This window comes from Ceratotherium simum, chromosome 4 (genome assembly GCF_057802395.1).
Source record: "Ceratotherium simum simum isolate JZ-2026a chromosome 4, ASM5780239v1, whole genome shotgun sequence".
Classification (NCBI taxonomy): domain Eukaryota; kingdom Metazoa; phylum Chordata; class Mammalia; order Perissodactyla; family Rhinocerotidae; genus Ceratotherium; species Ceratotherium simum.
In genome coordinates, this window is record NC_141903.1 from 74,319,528 (window position 1) to 74,347,376 (window position 27,849).

The 27,849-nt window shown below is 37.3% G+C and overlaps 1 long non-coding RNA gene across 1 annotated transcript; it reads left to right on the top strand.

Annotated features, from left to right (window-relative positions):
- The first annotated feature begins 5 nt into the window (after window positions 1–5).
- Window positions 6–27,544, top strand: LOC147917336 (uncharacterized). Its single transcript, XR_015552007.1, has 3 exons — window positions 6–186; window positions 20,329–20,474; window positions 27,469–27,544. It is a non-coding gene; the product is annotated as an uncharacterized LOC147917336 (long non-coding RNA).
- Window positions 27,545–27,849: the final 305 nt, after the last annotated feature.

Below are 27,849 nucleotides of genomic sequence, written 5' to 3' on the forward strand. Positions count from 1 at the left end.
ACTAATCCGGGCTATGGGAAATAATTTCCCGCCGCGCGCTCGGCGGCCCCGGAAGCTATTGTGCCATTTCCGGGTGGTTGTCAGTGACGCTCTGGAGCCGTCGTCAGGGTAGTCTGAGAGGGTGGCCCGCTGGATTGTAGCCGGCGGGCCTGCGCCTGCTAGATCAGCGCCGAGGGTGGGAGACTGGTAAGTGATTTTTCTGGATTGCCTCCTGGGCCTGATATTTCCGACCGGCCGGGGCGCCGTGCAGCCTCTTGGCCGGACCAAGAAGTGAGCGGGAGAGGGTGGAACCAGGAGGAGTCCCCATCCATCCCTGTGGCGCCTGACCCTCTGTGCTGCTGGAGAAGGCCTTGGGATCCCGGCTGACCGTCTCCTCCGCTCGCAATATCCATCTCCAACTTGGAACTCGCCCTCGGGTCCCCACATGTCCCTGAGCGAGGCCGAAGACACCGAGTACCGCGACTCGGTTTAGTACCGAGTCTCCCAACCAATGATCCAGGAGTGTCTGTCCTCTCCCATTGGCGGGGTTTGGCCACCCTCGATTCTCGAGAGCTTCTTGACCGTTCTTCTCCTGAGTGCTGTTTCCATTGCCCTGGGGTGCAGTGCATGGGAGGCAGGCAGTCGGCTGAAGTGAACACCTTTTCCAAAAATTTTGGAAGTGGGATGAGGGGGTCGTTCCCGATTTAGACTTCATCAACATTCCCGCCGCAGTTTGAATTGGGTGAGGATGGTCTTTGTTATCCTGGCTGCTATGAGCTAAGTGAGCTTGTGAGAACAAGCTTAAAATTTCATGCATGGACTTTAGATGCACGTTTCACCTTTTGGAAACCAGTAATCAGGATGTAGGTGTGCTTTCATAAAGGAGTGCCCCTGTTCTGCCCCAGGCTTCCTCAGTAATGAAAGATTCAGGAGCATTTTGGATGGAGGTCTTAGGTAACCAGAATAGTCTTAACGCGACATTGCTGACGATGAAGGGATAGAATGAGGAAAGTTGCTCATTCAGCCAAAGATTTGAAAGATGTGATGTAGTGAACCAGGGCTACTTCTCTTCCTTCTGTAATGCAGTTTCTTCAGGTAAGTAGTTTTTCATTCACCACCTTGTATTTAAAGAATCATCTTTTTTCCACGTAAAAGGTAGCTGATTGATTTTTTTCAAAACAACCAGTTCCAAAAAGAGTTATAGGGATTACTCTACCATAAAGAAAAATGCAGTATGTTCCTTCAAGGCCCCTGATGTTACCTTTGGAGAGTAACGCAAACATGTTTAGGACAGCACATTGATCTTCTAATCTCTTTGTTAATAATTCAACAAACATTTATAATCTCCTCATTTGGTCCCAATTTTGCCAGTTTTTTGAATCTTATGTTTTTTCTTTATTTCTCCAATTGAAAGGTTTGTAAATAATTTAAGGGAGGTTACATGTTTCTATATAGGAACTAGTTTTTAGACAGGCAGTGATTTTTTGTATCATTGCTCTTGATTTGCGGTATCTCCTTTCAAATGAACATAGCCAGCCCCTAACACTAACCACAAATAGCTACTGTCTGCCAGGCACTTTACATTCATTACTTTTTTAAAACTTACCACAGTTCTACAAGAAAAGTCATATTATCCTTATTATGCAAACATTTTAGTCTGAGACTCAAAGATGTTCCCACAGATTATACAATTAAATGGCACAATTGAGGTTTGAACCCAGTCTACCTGACTCCAAACTTTGGCTCTTTTTACGGTGCTTTATACTTCCTCTCATAAATAACCACAACAGAATCATTCTTTTTACTCTCAGGTAAAATTGGATAGATAGTATGTCACATTCAGAAACCAAACGGATAGCAAAACTTGAGTATAAAGAGATTTAAGGAATGTGTTAAGGAATTAATTCCTTAGGTTAATGTTTTAAGGATTAAGAAATGTGTTAGAGATTTAAGGAATCACCATAAGGTAATTTTGACATATCAATAATCCAGTTTCTTTTCTGTGTTGATCCTTGGCCAGTTTTATCATTATAACTCAAACTAATACAAGCAATCTAGAGATCATCAGTATAGTGGTGACTCTAAGTCCAGAGTGTCAGCTATCTCTTTAGGCAGCTTTTCACACACACACATTTATATGCATATATATTCGTGTGTGTGGAGAAAGAGAGGAAGTGAGTGAATGAGCACAAATTCATAAAATTGAACATTGTAATGCCTTGTAAGGAATTGTTATTACTTACTGGTTATTAGCAAAACTGTTCTATTCCGCTCATGTAACCCTCAGACAGATGGTGATTATCACACATTTTAAAGGAGTATGCTTAAATAAACCTACCCACTCCAATATTCTGTTTTATGTAGAGAAATAGAAATAGCCTGATTGTCAGGGAATTTACTAAACTCTAGTTGAAATGACCAATACTAGATCAATATTAGAAATGACATAGAACGTACTTCTAAAGAATATCCTGTTTTACAAAAAGACACAAGTATATATGTATAGCTAGTCTCAAATACTAGTGTGCATTTCATTACATTGTATTGACTTAACTATGTGAAAGATCTTTGCACATCCCATAGGTAGATCTCAGGGATATTTTGTTTTCAGTCAAATTTCAGTGCTTGTGAGGGTTGAGATGATATCTGTTTTGTTCACTGTCTCATACCCAGCATCTAGCACTGTGCCTGGCATGTAGTAAGGGGCTCGACAAACACTTATTGAATGAACAATTCATTTTTAAAATGTTATTTATCCACAGAGAAATATCTGTACATGTGTGTTTTAAAAAGGGACTAACCGCATAAATAGATGCATACTTATTTATCGTTACTCACTTTGACCCTGAAATGTAATGTCCACTCCACACTCATCCATAAAAGGCAGTGTGGTATCCTCCAAAGAAGACTGGACAGTGAGACAGGAGATAAGAGAATGTCTAATATATATTGTTGTTTACTCTCTCCTATGCAGTGTTATGTTTTAGTCCTCACAGCCCCATAGGGTAAGTATTATCCTCCTTTTACAAATGAGAAAACTGAAGCAAAGATAAGCTTTGTAAATTGTCCTTGGTTACACGCAGTTGTTAAATATCAGAGCTGTGATTTGAACCAATGCTGACTTCAGAGGCCATAATCTTAACTACTTTGCCATACTGCCTCCAGTTGGATTTTAATGCTGTCTCATCTACTAACTAGCTGTGTACACGGGAAATTTATTTCTGAGGTTCATATTTCTCATCTATAACATATAGGGGTTGGATTAGATGACCTATAAGGTCCCTTCTAGCTCTAAAATCCTCTGACTTTAGTTGACTCCCAAGTATTATCTGAATATAGCGGTTCTACTTTTGAGTTTTACATGTATTGGTGTCTTCCTTCATGATTAGAGTTTTACATGTATTGGTGTCTTCTACATTGGCAAATGTACAATCATGTTTTTGTAGTGGAAAGAACAAGACCAGAGTTAAAAAAAAATCTCAGTCCTGCTTTTTGCCAACTTATGACCCTAATGAGTCACTGAACCGTTGTGAGCTTATGTTTTCATATGTAAAATGGATCCACCAGACTGCTGTGAGGGTTAAGTGAGATGATAAATGTAAAGCCTCAAACATACTGCCTGACACACAGTTGCCATTAAATAAATACTGTTTTTCCCTCCAATCTTGTGAGAATAAAGGATGATTGGTGGATATAAAAATGCTTTATGAATTAGCCAAAGGTAAAAAATCTTTTCACTTGTAGTTTTTTAGGAAAGATAAAGTTATATACACAAGTAGTTATTATCTAAAGGACAATTTACATACGATCATTGAAGATAAATCATGATGGGAACACAGAGAACATAAATTTTGCTTCCAGGAGGACAGATGAGGCAAGACTTCGTGAACAAGGTAATGCTGTGTTTGGGCCTTAAAGGATGGTGAGGATTTGGGCAGAGGGACAAGAGGAAAGATTGTTCCATTGGAGGATGCAAAGGTGACGGAGAAGAGAATAGTGACTACTTCACTTTGGATATGTAGGATGGTGAAGGCTAATAATAAAAGTAAAAAGGGTAAAGCTGAGTTCAGGGCAAACTGTGGATAACAGTGTGGTCATGTTAAAGATGTTAGGCTTTACACAATAAGCAGTGATTTGTGTGTATAATCAGGAAGGGGTGGAGGGTAGAGTTGGCATTTGATTTCTTTGTTATGGAAATAATACCCATTTGTTACCGAAATGTAAGAATATACGCATAAGCCAAAAAGAAAAAGAAATGAAAAATTGCCCATAATTCCACTCCAAGCCCAGTTGAGCACTTGCCCACTGCCACTCCTAGCTGGGTCCTCTCCTGGCTGGGAGCACCCCTCTCCTCCTAGTGAACCTATAGCTGTGACTCGGAGCTCAGGCTGGCCCAGAGGTGGGAGGGGACTCTGAGCCTCCTGTTTCTGGGCCTCCACCCTGAGGGGACATGGACTCACATGGTGACTGGTCCACAAGTACACTGTTTGATGCCCAGCCCCCAAGGGCTGGGCGCTGGCACCAAGCTGTGATGGCAGAGGGGTTCTTGGGGCTCCCTCCAGCTAGGAGGTCTTCCTGCCTCTTCTTGCTGTCTTCTCCGTGGCTCCTACCCCTTCCTGATGTCTGTGACCCTGAACAACCACCTTCCTCTCTCTCACCCTCAGTTTCCGCATCTGTAGTCACAGAATGAATGGACTGTGTAGGGGATCCTTGGGCTCTCCCCTCCCAGGAGTGGCTCCAAGACCCTCCCCTCCCCATGGTGGGATCAGACCTGGATCTGCCTCCTCTACCTGCCCTGCCTGGCCCGGGTCCCCCAGGATCACCACTTTCTACTCCATGACCTTCCACAAGGCCTTCTCTATAGAAAAACAAAAGAACAACAATGAAAATCCATCCCCTTCCAGTATTTGAATACTGCTGAGTTACTTCCAGGCTGCTCAACATCTGGCTCTGCCAGTCATAATGCACACTGCTGCTAGGCTGTGTCCTTTTAAGGCTCGGAAACAACCAGGGTTTGGTTATTAGAAGTGGTGATTCTGCAGGCTTCTGACTCACCTCATGAGGTGACTGGTTAAGGGAAGTTTTTGAGTGGTGAACTCAAAGACTGCGGTTGAGTCAGGAGGCAGAGGTAAAAGTCAGGGTAATTATGTTCAAAAGCCTCAGGAAGTGGGAAGAGAATACTGCCCTGCAGCCTCAACTGCTGAAAAGTTTTTAGAGACAGGATTTTGAAACGGCTCCGCTAGTTCCCTGTAAACTTTGGTTAAAATACAAATAGACAAGGAGAGAGGTGGCTCTGTAGGAAATATTTAGGAATTTAGGAAATATTCTAAATTGCTAGTATAGTATCTATAATATACGTGTATACACACATACCCATAGAGAGATAGAATGAACATATATAGCTGTTTAAATCATTTGGGGGATTCTTTGCTGAATGAGTTCTCGAGAAAATTATCTAAAACAAAAAAAGACAATTGTCATTTTGACTAATTAGGCAAAGCAGTATAATGTAAAATAGCTGAATTCAGAGAAGACCTCAGTATGAGCTCATGAACTTACATAATATGATTTTGAAGAAGTTACTTGAATTCTTTGAGCCTCAATTTCTTCATCTGTAAAATGGTAATATCAATTTCATGGATTTGTTAGGATTAAATGTAATAATGTGTGAAAGCAAACAGAGGCATCATAAAAATTTTATTAGGGATCTGTCTAGTTTTTGTTGTTGTTATTGTTTAATAAAGTCTAATTGCTTTACAATAAGGTCTGCCACTCCAACTGTGAAATCAAACAGACTTGAGTTCAGATCCTAGCTCTATCACTGGTTGTGTGATGCTTGGAAAGTTACTTTTCTGGTTTGAATGTCTGTTTTCTCATTTATAAAATGGGAATACTAATAATCTCTTCATAGGGATTTTGTGAAGATTAAATGGAATAATGATGTATTGAGTTTAAAATGGTGGCTGGACTTTTGAGCACTTTGTTCACGCAAATTCCCAGAGAAGCAGATGCCAAGAGAGGATCAGATGTGCAGGAGGTTTACTGGGGAAACTGCCTGTGAATGATAAAGGAGAGCGAGCAAGAGGAGGAGAGAAGTGCCTTCCGGCCTCAATGCAGGTCAGACAACCTGTGAAGGAGAGTAGGGAGGAAGGAAGGAGAGGAGGGCAAGAAGAATGTCAAACTGCTGCACTGTTCTAAGAAAGCTTCAACCAGGCTGATGGGGAATCCATGAGCCAAAGTCATCTGTTAGAGGAATCCCATGTTGCCACAGTACTCAATATAATATTAGTTATTAGTAAAAATAATTGACAGTAGTCACACGGTATAATTTACAAGTGTGTTTTAATTTCAACTCTTGAATTTTATTGCCTGTCCCCACCTCCCCTAAGAAAAGTGCCTTCCTTGCTGCCAGACGTTGACATTAACATTTGAGGCACATGTTCTTAATATTTTATAATACAGTTTTGTTGGCCAGAGAACGGTTAAGGAATCAAGAGATCTGTTCCAAATAACAGTTGAAAAATGCAAACATTAGCTAATCAACTGATTTTTTGACATTAGGTGGTTAAACACAAACTGCTGTCTAAATTTCTAAATCCAGGTAGCCATTTAATGTCACAATCTTAGATAGCTGAGTAATGCTAGTATCCAGTTTGAATATTAGCCTAATCTTGAATGTCCATTTCTCTTCTTACCAAAGATACCTCTGTGGTTAAAAAGATCAAGATATTATAGTTGTGTAGGTCTCCCCCTACCTTTTGTTGTTTTTGATAAACAATTGTAGAGATCAATCAGTTCAGTGCTTTCCAAATGGCAGGTCATGATCCATCAATTTGGTGAGTACTAGCCTGCATTTTTGTTTCAGATGTGGCTTCAGGATTTGGATATAAAATGTTACTGTGAATCACTGTTGAATTTTTTTTTGGGGGGGGGGTGAGATTGGCCCTACGCTAACATCTGTTGCCAATCTTCCTCTTTTTTTTTCTTTTTTCTCCCCAAAGCCCCAGTGCGTAGGTGTGTGTATCATAGCTGTGGAGTTGTAGCTCTTCTATGTAGGAGGCTGCCTCAGCGTGGCTTGATGAGCAGTGAGTATGTCCACGCCCAGGATCTGAACCAGCGAACCCCAGGCGTGGAAGTGGAACGCTACACCACTGGGCCAGCCCCTCACTGGTGAATTTTAAAGCAAGAGATTTAGACTAACTTCCTTATCTTACATGAGGAAATGAGGACTAAAGAGGTGATCTAACTTGCCCAGATAACTCTGGAAACATGTGACTTGAACCAGAAGCTCCATCTTACGAGTCTAAATTTAGGGCTCTTTCTTTTATATCATGCTTCTTGAGAAAGGCTTCTTGTTTCCTCTGCTTGGGGCACATAATTACTCTGTTTTCCAGTTGGTTAATATGATAGCCCTTTCTGTCACTTTCGTTTTTTGTTTACTAAGATTTGCTGAAAAGAGCTCTTCCCTGATTCTGACCACTGAGTGTCAGGGAGGTTGTACAACTGTAGTTGTTTCTAGCAGTCAGCAGCTATGCCACAGCACCTGAATTGACTGTCCATTTTCCCTTGGGACACACAGCTAGTTCAACAGTTTAAGTCTCGAGTTTACCTAACTTAAACTGAGGAGTGATGAGAGCTCTTTTTGAGGAGCGTTATCCTGAAGAAGTCTTAATTTTTACTAATTCCAGTGGATATTGTTCAGTGCTTCATTGTCATGACATTCTTTACTCATTTTTCTTGCTTTTTTAGACTTCAGCTCACCAAATATTTTTCATTTTTAAAATGCATGTTTTGTGTATAATCACATGATATTCTTTATGATTTTTTAAAATATATCATTCTTTCCTTTTCAAGCATATATTCATATCTGCCCTCAAAAATGCCTATGGGCAGTTTAGCTCCTCAATGGTGAGCTCTGTCCTCTGCTATTCAGGAATTTGACTGGGACAGTTTGGGAGTGGGACTGTTTGCAAATGGGGCCCTCCTTCTAGGCTCTGTTTTTTTTTTTTTGTAAGGAAGATCAGCCCTGAGCTAACATCCATGCTAATCCTCCTCTTTTTGCTGAGGAAGACTGGCTCTGAGCTAACATCTATTGCCAATCCTCCTCCTTTTTTTCCCCAAAGCCCCAGTAAATAGTTGTATGTTATAGTTGCACATCCTTCTAGTTGCTGTATGTGGGACGCGGCCTCAGCATGGCCGGAGAAGCGGTGTGTCGATGCGCGCCCAGGATCCGAACCCCGGGCCGCCAGCAGCGGAGCACGCGCACTTAACCGCTAAGCCACGGGGCCGGCCCTAGGCTCTGTTTTTATGTTGCCTTCTGTACCCTGGTATCATTGAGGCCGCTTATGCTTATTCTTTTGATTGACTTGACCTGGTCATCACTTTCTGGGGCTTTCTAATTTCTCTAACTCAGCAGTTCTCCAACTTTCGGTTTCAGGAGTCCTTTACACTCTTAAAAATTACTGATGACCTCACAGAGTTTTTATGTATGTAATTACATCTACTTGTATTTATTATATTATAAATTAAAATTGAGTATTATGAGAAATATGTAATTCAATAATAAAGCCATTATGTGTAGACATTAATAGCATTTAAAAAAAATAACTATTTTCCAAAACACAAATTGTAGTGGAAGAGTGGCATTATTTTATATTTTTGCAATCTCTTTAATGTCTCTTTAATAGAAGAGGGCTGAGTTCTCAGATCTGCTTCTTCATTCAGTCTGTTGTGACATGCTGTTTTGGTTAAAGTAAGTGAACAAAATCCAACCTCATATAGATGTAGTTGGAAAAGAAAGGAGTATTTTAGTGGCCTTTTCAGATAATTGTGAATGTTTTTCTTTGATCCTATACAGAACTTAACAAGTGACAGTTTCTTAAAGTTTAATTGCAATGTAGCATCTGAAACCACACCGATGAACTTTTCATACTCTGTTAATTGAACATCTCTTGAGCTATCTTGCACTTTGAGTGAGTCTTTTATAAATACATGATTTTTTTGTTACACAATACATTGGTCATATGGAAAATATGGACTCATTGAAGTATGCTGATCTTTCAAATCTTAATACATTTCATTATACAATATCAAAACATCTCCTTTATTAATATCACCAGCAATTTCATCAGGAAAATGTTAAAATATTGAGAAACTGTCCATCTGACAGTATACAAATTTTCCAAAATTCTTATTTTTGCTTTGAAAGCTCTAATTTTATCATTGGCAACAAATACAGTCTAATGTTTTCCTTGAAATGACAGCCCAATTTAGTTGATTTTGAAAAAATCTGTGGAATACTCAAAGGTTGAGTTAATAAAATTACTAATTTTTACTCCTCATCAAGGACGTTATTAAATGAACCTGGCACTATTTTTTATTCCAACTGTGCAGTGGTGAAAAAATATGACTACTGTGGTAGGCAGGTGCCTCAAAGATGCCTATATCCTAATCCCTGGAACCTGTGAATATGTTATGTTATATAGCAAAGGGGAATTGGAGTTGCTACTTAGTTTACCTTAAAATAGTGAGATTATCCCATATTATCCAAGGGGGTTCAGTGTCATCACAGTGGCTCTCAAAAGTGGAAGAAAGAGGCAGAAGAGGAATTCAGAGTGATGCAATATGAAAAGGACTCAACCCACATAACTAGCAAGAATATGGGGGAAGTGGGCCAGAAGCCGAGGAATGAGAGCAGCCTTTAAAAGACGGAAAATGCAAGGAAACAATGGATTGTCCTCAGAGCCTTCAGGAAGGAATGCAGCTCTGAGGACCATTTGGTTTTAGCCTAGTGAGACCCATTTCAGACTCATAACAGAGAAAGTTAGTGCAAATGTCAACCTAGTGAAATGATATATAATGTCTTATTATTATGAAAATAGTTTTGACCTTGCGAACCCCCGAAAGAATATTGGGGCTTCCCCTGGGATCTGTGTACCACACTTTGGGATCTCTTATTTAACTTTTTCTTTGTATTTCCTCTGTGTCAATCACTATGCTAGGGACTGGGATGCAAAAATAAAGAAGGCACAGTCCTTGTCTTAAGATGATGATAGTCTAGTGGTTGAGACAGGTGAGCAAATCAATGATTGCAGATAGCACAGAATGAGAAGTGCCCTGATATACTTGGGTGAGGGAAATAGACCTAATCCCTATCTTCATGTGCTTTCAGTCTCATGGGAGAGATCACAACAATAATTACAAAATGCAAAGTGCTATTAAGGCAATATCCCCACTGATGGGGGCTGGGGGGGGGAGGTGGGGACCTTTTCATTCCTACTAGCAGTGTATGAGGGTTTCAATTTCTCCACATCCTCCCCAATACTTGTTATTGTCTGTGTTTTGATTATAGCCATTCTAGTGAGTTGTGAAGTAGTATCTCATGTAGTCTTAATTTGCATTTATCTAGTAACTAATGATGCTTAGTATCATTTCATGTTCTTATTGGCCATTTGTATATTTTCTTTGGAGAAATGTCTATTCAAATCCTTTGCCATTTTTAAATTGATTTATTTGTCATTTTATTGTTGAGCTATCATAGTTTTTTATAGATTCTGGGATACTATCCTCTTCTCAGGTATTTGATTTGGAGATTTTCTCCCATTCCATGGGTTGTTTTGTCATTTTATTGATGGTGTCCTTTGAAGCACAAATGTTTTTAATTTTGATGAAGTCTATTTTTTTCTTTTGTTGATTTTGCTTGTGATGTTTTAGCTAAGAGACCATTGCCTCATCTAAGGTCAAGAAGATTTATACCTGTGATTTCTTCTAAGAATTTTAGATATTTTAGTGCCTTTGTTTAGATCTTTGATCAATTTCAAGTTAATATTTGTATATCTTTTGATGAAAGAGTCTGACTTTATTCTTTAGCTTGTTGGTATCCAGTTGTCTCAGCAACATTTCTTGAAAAGACTAATCTTTCCCTATTGAATGTTCTTGAAACTCTCATCAAAATCAATTGAACATTGTATGAGTTTATTTCTGGACTCTCAGTTTTATCCCATAGATTACATGTCTATCCTTATGCCTATCTTATCACATGATCTTGATTAGTGTAGCTCTGTGGTAAGTTTTGAAAAATGGGAAATGTAAGTTCTCTAACTTTGTTCTTTTTCAAGACTGTTTTGACTATTCTGGGTCCCTTGCATTTCTGTATGAATTTTAAGGTCAGTTTGTTAATTTCTGCAAAATAGATACCTGGGATTTTGATAGAGATTGCATTGAATCTGTAGATTAATTTGGGAAGTATTGCCACTTTAACAATATTAAATCTTTCAATGCATAAACATAGACTTTTCATTTATTTAGGCCTAATTCAGTTTCTTTCAGCGATGTTTTGTAGTTTTCAGTTGACAGGTCTTACACTTGTTAGATTTTTTCCTAAATATTTTATTCTATTTGATGCTATTGTAAATGGAATTGTTTTCTTAATTTCATTTTCAAATTGTTAATTGCTAGTATATAGAAATACAGTTGACTTTTGTTTATTAATCTTGTATCCTGCAAACTTTGTTGAATGTATTTACTAGCTCCAAAACTTTGGGGGTTTTGTTTGTTTTAGAATTCCTTATGATTTTCTACATACAAGATCATGTCATCTATAAGTAGAGGTAGTTTTACTTCTTCCTTTCCAATATGGATGCTTTTTATTTACTTTTCTTGCCTCATTGTCCTGGCTAGAACCTCCAGTACGATGTTAAATAGATGTGGTAAAAATAGACATTATTATCTTGTACCTGATCTTAAGGGCAAAACTTTCAGTATCTCACCATTAAGTATGATGTCAGGTGTGGGTTTTGGGTAGATGTCCTTTATCAGGTTGATGAAATCCGCTTCCATTCCTACTTTGTTGAGTGTTTTTATCAGGAAAGCGTTTTGGATTTTGACACGTTCTTCTCTGCATCTATTTAGATTGTCATGTAGTTTTTGTCATTTATTCTATTAATAAGGTATATTACTTTGACTCATTTTTCTGTATTGATTCAACTTTACATTCCTGGGATAAACCCTACTTAATCATGATGTAGAATTCTTTTTTGTGTGTGTGCGAAGATTAGCCCTGAGCTAACATCCATTGCCAGTCCTCCTCTTTTTGCTGAGGAAGGTTGGCCCTGGGCTAACACCCCATGCCCATCTTCCTCTGCTTTATATGTAGGATGCCTGCAACAGCATGGCTTGATAAACAGTGCATAGGTCTGCACCCAGCATCCAAACCGGCGAACCCTGGGCTGCTGAAGCAGAGTGCATGAACTTAACCACTATGTCACCGGGCCAGCCCCTAGAATTCTTTTTATAAGTTGCTAGATTCAATTTGCTAATATTTTGTTGAGTATTTTTGCCTCTATATTCTTAAGGGATATTGGTCTATAGTTTTCTTTTCTTGTAATGTTTTTGCTAGTTTTGGTGTCAGGGTAATACTGGCCTCAGAGAATAAGTTGGGAGTTGTTCTCTCTTCTGTTTTATGGAAGAATTTGTGAAGGATTGGTGTTAATTCTTCTTTAAATCTATAGTAGAATTCACCAATGAAGCCATTTGGCCTGAGCTCTTTGTGGGAAAGTTTTTGATTATTAATTCAATCTGCTTACTTGTTATAGGTCTATTCATATTTTTTTTTACCTTTTTTGAGTTCAGACTTTATGTCTTTCTAGGAATTTGTCTGTTTCATCTAGGTTATATGAGTTGATGATATACAATTGTTTATAGTATCCCCCTTATAATCTCTTTATTTTGGTAAGGTCAGTAATATCCCCTCTTTCATTCCTAATTTTAGTAGTATGAGTCTTCTCTCGCTCTCTGGTTTTTTTTTTTTGTCAGTCTAGCTAAAGGTTTGCCAATTTTGTTCCTCTTTTCAAAGAATCAACTTTGGGTTTAGCTTGCTCTGCTTTTTCTAGTTTCTTAAGGTTGAAGGTTAGGGTATTGATTTTAGATCTTTCTTTTTTAATATAGGCCTTTGGTCTGCATTTTTATTTTTTTGTCGTATGTGTGTTTGGCTTGGTTTATAAGGGTCGTACTGTCATCATAGAATGAGTTAGGAAGGTTTCTTTCCTCTGTTTTTTGAAAGGAGTTGTGAAATGTTGGTATTATTTTTTTTATTTTAGAGAATTTGCCAGTGAAGTTGGGACTTTGCTTATCCTTGTGGGAAGATTTTGAATTACTAATTCAATTTCTTTACCTATTTTAAGTCTTTTCAGTTTCACGTCTCTTCTTAAGTCAGTCTTGCTCAATTATGTCTTTCTAAGAATGTGTCCATTTCATCTGTGTGTCTAGTTTGTTGGCATAAAGTTGTTCACTGTGTTGTCTTATAATCCTTTCGATTTTTGTGTGGTCAGTAGTGACATCTTTTTCATTCATTATTTTGGAAATTTGTGTCTTTTTTCTTTTTCTTTTGATGAGTCTAGCTAAGGGTTTGCAATCTTGTTGATCTTTTCAAAGAACTAACTTTTGACTTTATTTTTGCTATTGCTTTTCTCTTTTCTCTTTTATTTATTTCTGCTGTCATCTTTTGTGTTGCGTTTCTTCTTGCTTTGGATATGGTTTGCTCTTCTTTTTCTAGTGTCCAAAAATTGAATCTTAAAGTATCTATTTGAGACCTTTCTTCTTTTTTGAACTAGGTGTTTAAAGCTATAGATTTCCGTCTAAACACTGCTTTTTATGTATCCCATAAAATGTGACACATTGTATTTTCACGGTCATTCAGTGAAAAATATTTTCTAATATCCTTTGTGATTTGTTTTTTGGCTTATTGTTATTTAGAACTATGTTCTTTAACTTCCAAATTTTGGAGACTTTCCAAGTTTTCTTTCTGCTGTTGATTTCTAATTCAATTCTGTTGTACTTGTAGAATATACTTTTTATCTCATTCCTTTTAAATTTATTGAGAATTGTTTTATGACCCAGCATATGGTATATTTTGGAAAATGTGTTTTGGCGTTTGAAAAAAATGTGTATTCTGGCATCATTGAGTGGAGTAGTCTATATAAGAGTTAGGTTGAGTAGGTTGACAGTATTCAAATCTTCTTTACTCTTGCTGATTTTCTGTCTAATTCTATCAATTACTGAGAGCAGAGTATTGAAATATCCAGCTATAATTGTCAGATGGTCTATTTCTTCTTTCAGTTCTGTCATTTTTTGCTCCATTGATTTTTGTGCTTTGTTTTAGGTGCATATACATTTATAAGTATTATATCTTTCTGATGTATTAACCCATCTATCATTTTGAAATATCTTGTTTTTCTCAAATACTATTTCTTAAAGCTTATTTTGTCTACTATTAGTGCAGTAACTCCAGCTCTATTAGGGTTACTGTTTATAGCATATCTTTTTCCATCCTTTTACTTTTAATCTACTTTTTGTTTTTGAATATAAGATACGTCTCTTATAGATGAGACATGTGGTTGGATCTTGCTTTTTCATCTAGTCTTACCATTTCTGCCTTTTGATTGAGGTGTTTAGACCATTCACATTTGATGTACTTATTGATATGGTTGGGTTTACATTTTCCTTTTTTGTTTTTTTCATATGACTCTTGTCTTTTTTTGTGTGTGTGGAGGATCAGCCCTGAGCTAACATCTGCCAATCCTCCTCTTTTTGTTGAGGAAGACTGACCCTGGGATAACATCCATGCCCATCTTCCTCCACTTTATATGGGACGCCACCACAGCATGGCTTGCCAAGCAGTGCGTCGGTGCACGCCCAGGATCTGAACCTGTGAACCCCGGGCCGCCGCAGCGGAGCGCACACACTTAACTGCTTGCGCCACCGGGCCAGCCCCATGACTCTTGTCTTTTTTATTCCTTTCTTCTACCTTGGTTGCCTTCTTTGTATTAAATAAATATTTTTAGTGTATGCACATTTTAATTTCTGGTGTAACTTTACCTTTTTAAAAGTTATTTTCATAGTGTTTGCTCTGGAGAATACAATCTACATCTTAATCTACCACAACCAGCTTAATACCAACCAGTTAATGGCAACTTAATTTTGATAAAATATAGGAACTTTGTTTCAATATAGTTCTATATCTTCCTCCCCTTTCTGCTATTATTGTCATATGTATTAAATCTCTACATGTTATAAACTAAAGAATACATTGTTACATGCAATCTGTCTTTTAAAGAATTCAATGCAAAGAAATGAGATAATATTTTATAGTCTTTTATATTAACACACATATTTACCATTTGTGGAGCTCTTTATTTCTTCTGCTGGACTTAAGTTACCATCCAGGGTCATTTTCTTTCACTTTGAAGGGTTTCCTTTAGTATTTCTTTGACAAGTCTGCTAGCAACAAATTCTCAGTCTTCATTTCATCTTCAGTTTTAAAAGTGATGGTTTTATTTTGCCTACAATTTAAAAGGTAGTTATTCTTGATATAGACTATTTAGTAGACAATTTTTTCTTTCAGCACTATGAATTTCTCATTCCACTGATTTCTGACCTCCTTTGTTTCATTGATGCTCACCTGTATGTGATGAGTTAGTTTTCTCTTCCTGCTTTTAAGATTTTTCTCTTTACCTTTGCCCTTCAGTAGTTTGATTATGTTATGTCTAGGTATCAGTCTCTTTATGTTTGTCCTACTTGGGGTTCGTTGAACTTCTTTGATGCGTAATGTTTTTCATCAAATTTGGTATGTTTTTGTTCCTTATTTCTTCATTTTTTTTTGTATCCCTTTATCCTTCATTTTTAAAAAATTCTTTTTTCTCTCTGTTCTTCAGAATGGGTAATTTATATTAATCTATCTTAAATTCACTGATTCTTTCTTCAGGTCATCTTGAATCTGTTGTCAAGTCCCTTTAGTGAATTTTCTTTTCATTTATTGTACTTTTCAGCTCCAAAATTTTCTTTTGGGTCTTTTTAAACATTTCTGTCTCCTTATTGAGAATTTCTATTTTTTATTCATTGTTGTCTTACTTTCCTTTTATTCTTTAAATATGGTCACCTTTGGTTCTTTAAATGTATTTATAATAGTTGCTTTGAAGTCTTTGTCTGTTTAAATCCAACATCTAGGGACACTCAGATGATTTCTATTGACTGCTTTTTCCTATTTCCTTGCATGTCTCATAATTTCTTGTTGAAGCTGGATATTTTAATCATATGTTGTAGCAACTCTGGATTCTGATTTTTTTCCTCCCCAAAGGTGGTTGTTGTTGCTTTGTTTATTTGCTTGTTTCTTTTTTTAGTAATTTGCCTATGCTAAATGAGTAACATCTATCTCCCCTGTGATGTGTGGCCACTATGTATCTGTTTTTTGTTTTTTTTTAAGATTCTTGTTTTGAGTTTTACATTTGCCTTCCTAGGACTTGCCCCTTTGTCTGTGTAGCTTAAATGATAAGCCGATGGTTAGACACTGTGTGCTTAAACACTTCAAGCTGGTAAGTTGTCTGTCATCTGCTCCTGGATCTCTGTATTGATAGAGGAAAGCGTTTAGTGAGGAATTTTTAACAATGTTTCCAAGTGTGCAGTGCTTTTGCTTTCTGCTGGGCTCTTGCATATTTCCTCTCTATATGTGATCATTCAGCCTCAGGAATGTGTGGCTAGCTATGTTCCTCTCTGGTCTCCATTCCATATACTCAGCCTTAGCCAAGAATACGTTTGCCCCAGTTATGATGATGACCTTGGACTAATAGAGCTGTTGGCTCTCCCTGCTTGGCCACTTCTAAGATCATCACTTCCACTGAAACACTGCTGGGCGTGGACATCACCTACCACTCAAGCTCAAGTGAGCTGCCTTTGACCACAGCAAAGATGTTTCTAGTCCTAATGCTCTTCTCCACCCTGGAAGAACCTCTATACTGACTGAGTTGTGGTTGATGGTGGTAAGAGTAGCTCCAGGCCAGAAGGCCACAGGGTCCTAGTATTCTTACCTAAAGATTAGCAGTTTTTCAAATATAAATGCTTCTCAAATTATTATATTCCTTTGGTCAATTTCTAGAGCGCTGATATGGCTGATTTGTTGGTTTTGTCTAGCTCTATAATTTATTTTTTGGAAGAATATTTGCTGATCGCACTCAGCCATAGCTAGGAATCCTGCTTCTGGTCTTGTATTATGTATAATTTTTTCTTTACTCTCTTAGGATGATGGAAAATTTACATGTTGTATTAATTGATTTATCTCTGTTTTCTTTGGGGTAAATTTTTGTTTTACACTGGTCTCAAATGTGGAAGAAAAGATTTTCTTCATATGCCCAGTGGTCCTTGGCTGTGCATTCTTATTCGAAAAGAGAAACATCAAAAAGCTGCCTGCAAACTATATTTGGATGGCACTGATTTGACTGGTACAGTTTGCTTTAGAGTAAATAGCTGGGGAACCATGAGTATGCTGGAAGTCAGCTAAAGACCAGAATGAGGCAGACTTCTTTGGGGTACCCATACTCATGCTACCTTTCCTAGTTCTCTAGACAGTTAATTAATTTCTTTAAACACAATGCTTCTCCCATTTACATTTTTTTTTTCTTACTCACAGTCAGATATTTAACTATGGACAAGAAAAAAACAAAGTACTTGCTTGTATAAAAAGGTAGGGGAGGGAGATTCAATGTTTCTTGGACAGACCTTCAACTGATTGCATATTTTAGCTTCCCTTCTTACTCCACACTTTTGCCAGAGGTATCAGGTCATTCCTTTAATTGCAGTGCTCTCTGCACACATTCTGGAGTTTGGCTTTTCCTACTTTGTTTCTTCGGTGAATGCTCTTTCATCTGTCTTACCTTGTACAGATTTGTAGTGATGCTCTCTCAATCTCTTCATTGGTATGGGTTGGATGAATAAATGAAAAGTCGTAGGATATATTGGAGTATATAAGGAAGCCATTTGGCTTAAAGCTAATTCAGCCTGATCTTGTTTTTCCAGAAAGTCATGACATGGCCTGTTGAGCATGCATTGTCCATGTGCTTTAAACATTTACAATGTTCCAAAGCCAAGAATGATGCCCTTAAAGATAGAGATGTTACCTCCCCCATATCAGCATTTCTTTAAGGATAAGCATTTCTTCCCAGAGACTGAGGATTAATTACTAACCTGCTTTAACTCATCTCGCAACCACTGACTGATGATCACCGACTTCTGTGCTCACCTTGTGACCACTGACCTGCTCGTGACAGTAGTAAGACATATTCCTGTCATATGTGATGTATGCTCTTTGTCCCAAGATGGTATATAACCAGTCTGTATACCCCACTTCTTCAGAGAGCTTCCTTCCTTGGTGGAAAAGTTCTCCTAGGGTAGTCCTCCCGGGCTTATAATAAACTCACCCCAATTTTGATTTTTAGATTGATTATGGATTATTTGCATCAACAGGTTTACATCCTCTCCCCTACCCCAAACACACATCTTTTTTTTTATTATCTTTTTAAGGGAATCTCTGGAGGGAGAGGGGGGAAAACATACGCTGATTGATCTTCCTAACCAAAAATTTTGTGCACATATTTTTAAAATGGTTGCAATGTAATGTGTACGTGCTCTCTTGGGTTTTGTTTTCACTTCTCCATTTCAGCATTTTCTACATTGTTGTATTTCTTCATAATTATTGTTTGTAGTGGATTATGAACACATTTTTAAAGACGCAATTTGTTGTGTTTTTATCATTGTTATAATGGTTATTATTATTTTATTTACTGCCTCCTTCTCTTTCTTTACCCTTTCCTCCATTCCACTATCGTGCGCATTTACCTTTCCTCGGGTAACCAATATTAACAACATGGACAGTTTTGTGAAACAGTTAAGTCTCAATTTTTTTCTTTTGGTCTAACAGATTGGCTGAAAGCTATCAAGAAAGGCAATTCGCCCTAGAGCAGGCTGACACTGTCATCAAGAAAGCAATTTCAGTTGTTCATGGGTTTTCCAAGAAATCTTGTGATTCAGCTATGGAGTATAGGTGATGTGTTATATCTCTGTTGTGGCTTCCTAGCATTGGCATCTCCACCTTAGTTCTTAGATGGAACTGAACCATTTCCCTCATTATAATTCCTGTTTCCCCTTTTGTTCAGATTCAGTTCCCAGAGTGGCGAAGTTGTCCATGAGGGTTTTTTTCTGTTTCTTACTAGAAGTCAGCTTGGGATAATGGATGTTAGTAACATTGAACTACTTGTTTATCAGACACCAGGGAAAGTTAAGAAGTGTGAGGACAATAAATAAATATCAAAAGAAACATTTGGATTCTTCTTCATATCACTTTTTAGTTGACATAGGCCTAACCAAGAGATCAGTTTGGCTGACTATAGATAAGAAAATAGTCTTTCTATTAAATAATACATTTATTATTTAACTTTTTTTTCTTTTCTTTTAGTAAGGCACGATAAAGAAATAAAAAATGTAGATTTTGGAATTAAGTAAAACTCATTATTTGTACATGATATAAAACTACAAAAAAAAATAAGACTTTAGCAAATGTCCTGGATAAAAATATCAATATACAAAAATTATACAAATAATACATATATAAACAAAAAATGAAAAAGTTTTTGCAGAGAGATATTATTTACACTAACATTCAAAATATGAAGTGCCTGGGAGTACATCTAACGAGATGTGCAAAACTCCCGTGGGGAAAATAGTAAAGCATTATTGTGTGACAATAAGACCTCAGTAAGGGGAATGATATACAATTCACATGGCTTAGAAAACTCGACGTTTTACAGATGCCAAATTTGATCAATGCACTCTCAATCAAATTCCTGTCTGTTTTGGTGAGGAGGGAGATACTTGACAAAAGATCCTAAAATTTATGGAAAGACAAGGGCCAACAGCCAAGAATAACAACAGTGTACTTGGGTTCAGGGAAAGACAAATAGACTGGTGGAAGCTTACTAGTGAAAGTGTAGTCCATAGACCGACAACATTGGGGCATTACCTGGGAGCTTGTCAGAAATACAGAATCTCAGGCCCAACCCCAGATCAACTGAATCAGAGTCTTACAAGATAACCCAGAAGAGTGGGGAAAAGATGGTTTTAATAAACTATTCTGGGGCAACTGGTAACTAAACAGGAGAAAAGTAATTGGATTGAAAAGCATTGCTCATTTTATGTGGTGCCACCATCTTTTACTCTCTATGATCTACATTTCTTTAGGAACATTTGAAAAATCAATGAAAATAAAAGGAATGTTTTGAATATGCATTTTCCTGGGTGCCTCTGTTATTTATGTGCCTATAATCTGTGGATCATCTAGTTAATAAGCTTTTCTTAGGTACCCCAACTTCAGCATTTCTTTATGTATTTCCATATTTCCAGCATCTCTTGGTGTAAGCCTGCATGTCATAACTTAATGATAGTACTGTCACTACCAATGTAGACAACTAATGTGACTATGCCCCCTCCATTGTGGCAGTGATAAAATTTTATCTAATTATTTTATAGGTGCATTTTGTATATTTTGGAAATAACTCTGCTGAAGATACTAAAGAAAAGGCAGCTCCCTACTGACAACTCAGAAGGAAATAATTTTCCACCTACTTAGAATTAGAAGACCAGCTCATTCTTAGAGTCTTCTGAAACAAAATTAGGTAAGAAATGTTTTTCTTCTTATTTTGAATAATTTGTACTCTGCCTACTCAGTTTCTTTGAAGACTTCTGTACTTCTATTCCTTTGGCCTCTAAGAGAAATACAGTTAGCATTTTCCTTTAGGAAGTTAGTGTGCCAGCCAGCTGTCAACCTTATGATGTCCCTGATCTCCGATGTCAGGGGAAGCACAATTCAATTTTAAACTAAGTCTTCTGCACAACAGTGCAGCAGGGCTGCCAGAATCTCTCTTTATGTTCCTTTCTTTGAAATTCTCCCTTCTACCCAAATAGTATAGTTTTATTTTTAAATCCTTTGTGTGGGATGAAACCACTACTAACTTTACTTGTCTTTAGTTAAAAATCAATGAATTGAATGAAATAATCTGTAGATATTTCTGCTACCCTTTCTCATTTCTAGAAAATAAAGTACCACTGCTTGTTTAACTTATGACTTGTCTAAACATGTTGAAAGTATTGACTATAAGGCATAACACTCAGACTCTGAAAGGGAACTGTGACAAGTTCAGTCAAAAGGGAAAAGAAGAATAATTTATAAAAGGCACTGCAGATAATGATGCCAGCCAGTTATTTTAAAATGCATCCATCTCACCTTTTAATGAATTAGATTTGTCAACAGCAAATGTTTTATGCACCACTTCTAATAAAAGTGGCATGCTAGGAATAGAGTGCTTTGAGGTTGGCTTCTTCAAAGCTTTAGGAGTATCTTCAATTCAAAGATATTTTTTAAATAATAGATATTAAAAAGTATATTTAAATAATATTGAGGTTGTGACACAAACACCAAATGACAAAATTCAGGAGTTTCAAAGCAGAGGCTGACATGCCATCACTATTTCACATAGTAACTGGTTTTTAAATTAGGAGTGTAACAGACTGATTTGGGGATTGTGTGTCAGTTTAACTTTAAATTCTCTTATTGTTTTGGTTGGTGTCACAACCTTAATGTCAGATTTTCAAATAGGTTTCTACATTTCCTTTGGTTTGGGGTCATTAAAAAATGCATATGATAAATCTGAGAGGCATAAATAGGTCACACTGAAGTGGCATTCCTTGCTTCTCTGGTGTTGAGAGACAGCTAATACCTGCCTTATAAGTGGAAAAAGTTAGCTCAGGCATTTCAGTAAATTTCTGTTTTTCAAAAATTTGATTCAGACCAATATAAACCCAAACAAGACATGATGTTGATGTAATTCTGTTCACGCTCTATTCTTCTTGTACCTCTAATCCTAACCATTTGATCTTGTTGGTTATCACCTCTATAGATATTAAGAATCACAATTCCCACAATTGATTTTTTTTTAACTAAAAGTACAAGTTAAACCTGATAATTATTTCATTTTAAGAATCCTTATTCAATATAGTTGAGTATAGATAAATCCTCCCTTAAAAACTTCCATATGGCACTCCTTTAAGCACTTCTTTGCAGGTATTTTTAGGGTAAAATCTTGGTTTTTTTGTTTTTGGTTTTTTTTGTGAGCAAGATTAGCCCTGAGCTAACATCCGTTGCCAATCCTCTTTTTGCTAAGGAAGATTGGGCCTGAGCTAAAATCTCTGCCCATCTTCCTCTGTTTTGTATATGGGATGCCAACACAGCATGGCTTGATGAGCAGTGCATAGGTCGCGCCCGGGATCTGAACCCGTGAACCTCGAGCTGCCGAAGCGGAGCAAACTCAACCACTACGCCACCTGGCCAGCCCCTAAAGTCTTGTTTTTTAAAATAACACTTGTTATAGAAAGTAACATGTAAAGTAAAATCCTATATGTTGTGATGTGTGTTAAAAAAAATTTCCAGTACCACACTGGACATTAAAGAAGCAGCCAGGAGCATTCTGCAGGGCAAGAGAGAAAGGGAGGAGAGGAGGGAGCAAATAATCTACTCCCCCAGATTCCTCCTTTTTCCTTGATTCTTACCTGTCATGATCTTACAGGGCAAGTCTGCACTGCCTATGCTGGATCTCATTTTAATTTAGAAAAATAAATGTATTAGAATCTTTCTCATAGTTGTTGTTTTCATCACCTGTGTTACAGAAATAGAAGATGAAAAGAGAAGCAAATTATGTATTGATCTTTTCTTGCTGACTCGTAAAGATACTGACCAACTCAAAATACTTCATAGCTTTCATCTCCTCCTTGACTGAACTACCAGGTTTTACCCTTCCTGGTTTTTATCAATGACTGGCCAAACATTAATCTTTCTTTTCTGATGTACTCCATTCCATTCCTTCTATTTCTTTATTTTTCAAGTAGTGTTGAATTTGAAAAAATTCTAATAGTTTACATTTGGGATGATGCTGTGAAATTTTATCTTCATTTCTGGTCCTAACTTTACCTTTCCTGTCCACTGGACCCTCCCATATCACATCATTATTAAATCATCACAATTCTGACAAATAATATTTTTTCTAAGCCCTAGTCCTCAATAGCAAGAGCTAATTATGCTGCATTGTATCATGGTTTGAAAATGTGTACACTTGTCTGTGAAGGTTTTTGCTAAATCCTCCAAGCTTATTTAAACTATATTAGCGGGGCCGGCCCCGTGGCTTAGCGGTTAAGTGCGTGCTCTCCGCTGCCGGCGGCCCGGGTTCGGATCCCGGGTGCGCACCGAGGCACCACTCCTCCAGCCATGCTGAGGCCGTGTCCCACATACAGCAACTAGCGAAGGATGTGCAGCTATGACAGACAACTATGTACTGGGGCTTTGGGGGAAAAATAAATAAATAAAATCTTTAAACTATATTAGTGCCTTTGTTTGAAGAAATTTTTTAAATCAGTATTATTGTTCATACTAATAGTAGTTCTGATTTCTATTTGATAAAAGTGAAATTTTTTAAACAAAAATGGCTGTTTCTAAATTCAGAGGAAGCTATTCAAATAAATGAATTGGAACTCACTGTATATTTGCAGTATAAAAAAGTTTTCTGGCAGAGAAAAAAAATATTCTCTTTAAATATTATATGCCAAGCCAACTTCATGCAAACTCATTTAGAACAGTCTTAGATTTATGTATTTAATAAAGCTGGGTAGTGGATCTAACTTATGTATTTAATGTCCTTCAGTGTACAGTGATGTTCTAGTGACTGCCTGGAAAAGAATGATGAAATTTTATTTAGTGTTTCTGCTATGTCAGTCAATTCTGTAAATGGCTTTCTAATGGGATACAATATATGCTTTTAATAGTTTCTATATATTAAGAGATAATATTTATTGAGTGCTTTCTATATGCCAGCGACTATTCTAAGTACTATCCATGGATTATCTCACATAACCTTCATAGCAACCCTTGAATGATCTCACTATTTTACAGATGTGGTGGAGGCACACAAGAGAAGGTTACAGAAGTAATAGAGCTGGGATTCAAACACAATAGGTGTGACTCCAGAGGTCACACTCTATGCCCTTGCTCTCAAAGTGTAGTCCAGCAGTATCACCTTGACCTGGGAACTTGTTAGAAATACAGAATCTCAGGCCCCACCCCAGACCTGCTGAAAATCTGCATTTTTAAACAAGATTCCCAGGTTATTGGTACATTAAAATTTGAGAAGCACAGCTCTAAACTGTTATGCTATCCTGCCCTTATATACAGAATTAAGTATTTTTTAAAAATAGATTTCTATTTTTATGTATAATGTAATACTGAATTCCCATCTTTATGCTATTTTGGGTATTCCTATCATATATAAAGTGCATTATAATGAGATCTAATAACTAAACTAAACTGAGCAGGGATCCAAGATAGAGCCAAGTTATCTTGAAATCAATTGTATAAAGAACAGAAGAAAAAAAAAATCCCCGAATATAAACAGCAAGACTTTGTCTCTACAGTGACAGCTAACTACTTCAACATCTGAGACTTTCTTACAATCACAGTGTAGCACACTACCTTTGAGTACAGACTCTAGAGACCGGCTACCTGGTTTGACTCTTAGCTCCTATTTCTAGCTGTGAGACCTCAGGAAAGTTACACAACTCTCTGTACCTTAGCTACATTATCCGGAAAATGAGGTCTAAAATGGTACTTACTTCACAGGCTTGTTGTGAAGATGAAATGAGTTAATCCATTTAAAGGATTTAGAACAGGGCCTGATAAGAAGTAAGTGAATAAATGTTAGCTATTTGTAGTTGTAGTTTTTGTTATTGTTGTTAGCTATGATTCCGATCTTAAAATAGAATCGATTCACCTCTCATACAATTGGTAATAAATTGACAAATATTTTTGTTAGCAGAGCTTACTACATAAAGGGATATCTTTGCTGTTAGAGTCCAAATCACAAACTTCAGTTTTTGTATTTTCTGAAAACCATCTCCCTGTGGCACTTCCTGCCTGAGTTCTGCTAAATGCCACTTGATTGTGGTACCTAACCAGTTAGGACCAATGAAATCAGTTCAAAATCAAAATGAAATGTGTTAACATTATATTGAATTTTTAAATACATGTACTTTAAAACTGAATAAAGATAATGAGGATTATAAGCCCATTTGGCCAACCATTTGCATAAATACTACAGAAAAATTAGATGGATAAAGAATGTTTGTTTAAAGGCTGAGTGCTCCAGAAACGTGTTTATTTCCTTCTGGGTGAACATAATTCTGAAATTAATCATGGTAGTCTTTAGGGGAATAATGATTTGGTATACAAGTACTCATGTGCAAGTATTCACTTAGCAGCTTTTCAGGAATACATCTAGTGTGTGAAGTGAGATTGTATGTTCCCGGAAAGTACCATTTTGAAAGCTGGTTTGTGAAAGGCACTGGGATAAAAATACTTGGTGAAAAGAATGCCTTGAGAAACTTATAAATTGCCCATTCCAGGACCCACATCCAGAGAGTTTAGTTCACTAAGCCTGGGATGAAGCCCAGGTATTTGAATTTTTAACAGATGGCTTGGGTAATTCTGTTTAAATTAGTCTTGGACTACACTTTGAGAAGTACTGCAGTAGAGGCAAAGACATGAATTGAAAAAAACCTTTTGTTGACTACCCATTCCTTTTTGCAACATCATCCTCTTTGATACTGTTTTTCTCTATCTCTGATCCCACCTTCTTTATCTTCTTTGGCCTTTCTCCTACATACTGTTAGTAGTCCTCATGCCAATCCTTGATTTTTTGCTTTTCTTTTTTTTACCCTTTCTCAAAGAACATCTCTTCTGGATTTATCAGTCATATCTTTGCAGATGGTTCTACAAAATGATGGCAAAGTTCTCTTTAATCAAAAATCTCTAAGCCAAAATGCAGGTACTGAAATCATCTTAGAGGCTGTGGGCAGCATTAAAAAAAAGAAGAAGAAAGGAAAACAAATAGAATAGAGTAGAATAGAAAATATCAAAGCAAGTATTAGGGGTAAGTAAAGAAGATTTTGTTTAAGATATGTGTATGCACAGATACACATTAGATTGCAATGCATTTTTTTTTTAATTTTTTGTTTATTGCAGTAACATTGGTTTATAACATTGTAAAAATTTCAGATGTACATCATTATACTTCTATTTCTGCATAGATTACATCATGTTCACCACCAAAATACTAATTACAACCCATCACCACACACAAGTACCGAATTATCCCTTTCACCCTCCTCCCTCCCCCCTTCCCCTCTGGTAACCACCAATCCAATCTCTGTCTCTATGTGTTTGTTTATTGTTGTTATCATCTACTACTTAATGAAGGAAATCATACGGTATTTGACCTTCTCCCTCTGACTTATTTCACTTTGCATGATACCCTCAATGTCCATCCATGTTGTCACAAATGCCTGGATTTCATCATTTCTTATGGCTGAGTAGTAGTCCATTGTGTATATATACCACATCTTCTTTATCCATTCGTCCCTTGATGGGCACTTAGGTTGCTTCCGAGTCTTGGCTATTGTGAATAACGCTGCAATGAACACGGGGGTGCATGTACCTTTACAAATTGGTGTTTTCAAGTTCTTTGGATAAATACCCAACAGTGGAATAGCTGGATCATATGGTAGTTCTATCGTTGATTTTTTGAGGAATCTCCATACTGTTTTCCATAGTGGCTGCACCAGTTTGCACTCCCACCAGCAGTGTATGAGAGTTCCCTTCTCTCCACATCCTCTCCAACACATGTTGTTTCCTGTCTTGTTAATTATAGCCATTCTGACGGGCGTGAGGTGATATCTCATTGTAGTTTTGATTTGCATTTCCCTGATAGTTAGTGATTTTGAACATCTTTTCATGTGTCTGTTGGCCATCTGTATATCTTCTTTGGAGAAATGTCTGTTCAGGTCTTTTGCCCTTTTTTTTTTTTTTTTTTTTATTGATGTTTTAATGGATTCTAACATTGTGAAATTTTGGGTTGTACATTTTTGTTTGTCCATCACCACATATATGACTCCCTTCACCCCTTGTTCCCCCCCCCCCCCCCCCCCCGCCCCCGGGAACCACAGTCCAGGTTTCTCTGTCCATGTGTTGGTTTATATTCCACATATGAGTGAGATCATGCAGTGTTTGTCTTTCTCTTTCTGGCTTATTTCACTTAACATAATACTCTCCAGGCCCATCCATGTTGTTGCAAATGGGACGATTTTGTCTATTTTTATGGCTGAGTAGTATTCCATTGTATATATATACCACATTTTCTTAATCCAATCGTCAGTCGAGGGACACTTAGGTTGCTTCCACTTCTTGGCTATGGTGAATAATGCTGCAATGAACATAGGGGTGCATAAGCCTCTTTGGATTGTTGATTTCAGGTGCGTTGGATAGATTCCCAGTAGTGGGATGTTTTGCCCATTTTTTAATTGGGTTGGTAGTTTTTTTGTTGTTGAGATGCATGAGTTCTTTATATATTTTGGAGATTAAGCCCTTATCAGATGTATGGTTTGCAAATATCTTCTCCCAATTGTTAGGCTGTCTTTTCGTTTTGTTGATGGTTTCCTTTGCTGCGCAGAAGCTTTTTAGTTTGAGGTAGTCCCATTTGTTTATGTTTTCTATTGTTTCTCTTGCCCGGTCAGACATGGTGCTTGAAAAGATGTTGCTAAGACTGATGTCGAAGAGCGTACTGCCTATGTTTTCTTCTAGAAGTTTCACAGTTTCAGGTCTTACATTCAAGTCTTTAATCCATTTGGAGTTAATTTTTGTGTATGGTGTAAGGTAAGGGTCTACTTTCATTTTTTTTGCATGTGGCTATCCAGTTTTCCCAACACCATTTGTTGAAGAGACTTTCTTTTCTCCATTGTATGTTCTTGGCTCCTTTGTCAAAGATTAGCTGTCCATAGATGTGTGGGATTATTTCTGGGCTTTCGAGTCTACTCCAGTGATCTGTGTGTCTGTTTTTGTGCCAATACCATGCTGTTTTGGTTACTATAGGTTTGTAGTATATTTTGAAATCAGGG